This window comes from Neoarius graeffei, chromosome 2 (genome assembly GCF_027579695.1).
Source record: "Neoarius graeffei isolate fNeoGra1 chromosome 2, fNeoGra1.pri, whole genome shotgun sequence".
Taxonomy (NCBI): domain Eukaryota; kingdom Metazoa; phylum Chordata; class Actinopteri; order Siluriformes; family Ariidae; genus Neoarius; species Neoarius graeffei.
Window position 1 is genome coordinate 33443525 of NC_083570.1, and position 2550 is coordinate 33446074.

At 41.9% G+C, this 2550-nt stretch overlaps 1 long non-coding RNA gene across 1 annotated transcript; it reads left to right on the plus strand.

Moving 5' to 3' along the window:
* The first annotated feature begins 542 nt into the window (after nucleotides 1–542).
* LOC132872558 (uncharacterized) lies at nucleotides 543–1330 on the plus strand. The gene is made up of 3 exons (XR_009651454.1): nucleotides 543–586; nucleotides 1072–1181; nucleotides 1280–1330. It is a non-coding gene; the product is annotated as an uncharacterized LOC132872558 (long non-coding RNA).
* Nucleotides 1331–2550: the final 1220 nt, after the last annotated feature.

Consider the following 2550-nt stretch of genomic DNA (forward strand, 5'->3'; position numbering starts at 1 on the left):
CGGCCTGCTGTTACGCTTGGACCATTGAAACAACATTGAGAAAAACACTGGACCACGCTACATTTTCATTCATCCCTGGACATCTGGTACGTACCATTATTCAGTCACTATTAATAAAGGGAATTTCAAATACAATTTCAAGCAGTTTAAGAAGTTATGATGAACTTCAGTCATATCAAGCGTTGGAGAAATTTCCCTCAACTAGTATCCATTTGAAACAACAACAATGCAGATGCATTATTCAATCGAAAAACGAGTCAAAGTAGTTGTCTTGTTGGAGTGAAAACTTAGCGTTGGTGTGAAAACTTAGCGTTTAAATCGAGCATGTAGGCCTAGGTCGCATGTCGTTTTGAGCTGACCTGTTCTTTTGTGTAGCCTTATTATTGTCTCATTATTGTCTTCATGCTACATTTTATTCTATCAGGTGTCTACCTTAGCCCTTTGTGGAGGAACCGACGTAGGGGTCACAGTGAGGCGGATGCTGCATAGCCTCCTGGTCAACAGCTTGGCCAGCCAATTTAACTGGGCTGGAAAGGGGGAAAAAAAACTGCGTTTAAGGACACCAAGATCCATGATGTCCTGTTTGGTAGGTTATGCATGTGCACAAAGCTGTAAAAGAGGGTAAAATAGTAAGCTGTCGCAAGTACTTGCACACTACTTCTAAACGTTCTTTGATAACTCCTTCACTAACTGTAACATTACGATTATAATGACAAACATATTGTGAAAGATGCAAAGGATTAAAAAGGATTAAGAAACTCACCAGGCGCCTTACTCAGAAAAAGCAGGTGTGCAGGCAAGTCCAGGGAGGCTGACTGAGTGACGAACGGTCCGGTAGTGGCATTTCTATTTCCGCTTTGTGTCAATGGGGAAATTAAAATGTTTTTTTTTTTTAATCCCGTTTGTCACAAGATTCACATCTATGGTTTCTGATTTTTACATATATTTTCTGTACTAGTACCATTACTTGCCACCTACCACTAGAGTGTGACGTGCATAGTCTTAACAACTCAAACTTTCACAATTATCACCGTGCAAAGTCTCAATGTTGTTTTGTTCTTTTTCTTTCAGATGCTCTACAAAAGCAGCTGCCAGGGAGCACACATGCTACTTTTAGTGACGCAATCAAGAAGTGGCTTAAGTATGCGCCAGAGAGAGAGGGAGGGATGAGGAGACGTGAGGTAGGGTGGCATTTAGAAACCCATAGCCTACTGCTGACTTTCTTTATCAATGCTGCATCAAATTAATTTTGGTTATGTTTTTCTCTTTCCATGTACAGGTGTCTGCGCCGCAGGAGGAATAGGCCACAATTATAAATTATAAATAAATCATAAAATGTTTCTAAGAACTTGTTCAAGTGTGTTCTGTTCCTTATAAATGTTAAAAGTTATGCCTCATTAGATAGCTTGACAAACATTAGGAGCATGCATTTTTATATCCTGTTGTACATAAAACAGGATGTAGCCTACGCACATTGATATAAATTAAGTTTCACTTTCATGGTTGAAGTATGCATGTGTGTGTTCATCCTAGGCAAGAGCCCCGATGCTTTGTTAGCTAGTTTAATTTAGCCTGTTTTGCTTAATTTGTAGCCTTCCTGTTGTACATAAAACAGGAAGTAAAGTTGGATGAATCATTGCCGAAAATTAAACTATAAATCGACCGAAATCCGTAGTTGAATAAAGGGTGAAAGGGGGTCTATTCTCTGTCGGCCACCATCCACTTTTCAACGTCGTTTCAACGCAAACTCGTATGAGCAAAGCGGTGTTGAATCAACGCCGGTGATCCATGATGATTCGACGGCGTATGGTCGAAGAACATGCCGATGATTCCCCGTCGAATCAACGCCCTTTTGCTATCTGGGTTGTGAGTTGTGTACACCAAGTCCAGTAAGTTGTTACCTCTTATTGGAAAGTCCACATGTTGATGTAATTGGGGCAGTAAAACCTTTAAATCTGCATGATTGAAATCACCTGCTGTGATGAGGAATCCATCTGGGTGCACTGTCTGTTGTTCACTAATGGCCTGGTAGAGTTCATTGAGTGCCTCGCTCCTAACGTTGGTGTTAACGGTGGGAGGGATGTAAACAGTGATGAGCAGAATCAATGTAAACTCCCTCAGTAGGTAGAAGGATTGGCACTTGATGATGATAAACTCCACCAGTGGAGAACAGTGTTTGTGCACAACAGTAGCATTCTGGCACCAAGCATCGCTGATGTAAACACACACTCCCCCGCCATGAGTCTTGCCTCCTTCCATAAAGGCTCGGTCAGCATGGTAGCATTTTCAGGGCTGCTAACTTTTCGAAATTCCTTGGAGTGAGATTTTTTTTTGGGGGGGGTCGACGGCAAAATTTTTCCGCACACCATGCAGTAAGTGGGAATTTTGTATTCAGTTTGATATTCACTTGTCCCCCTGCATTCTGGTGTTTTGTTTGTGGGTCGTCCAGCTGGAGATGGACAATGGGGGGAGGGGTTGAGATTTTGGATTTAGTAGCTGTTCCTGCATTCTGGTGGATTTTTGGAGTGGCCTGCTGTGCCATACCTACAT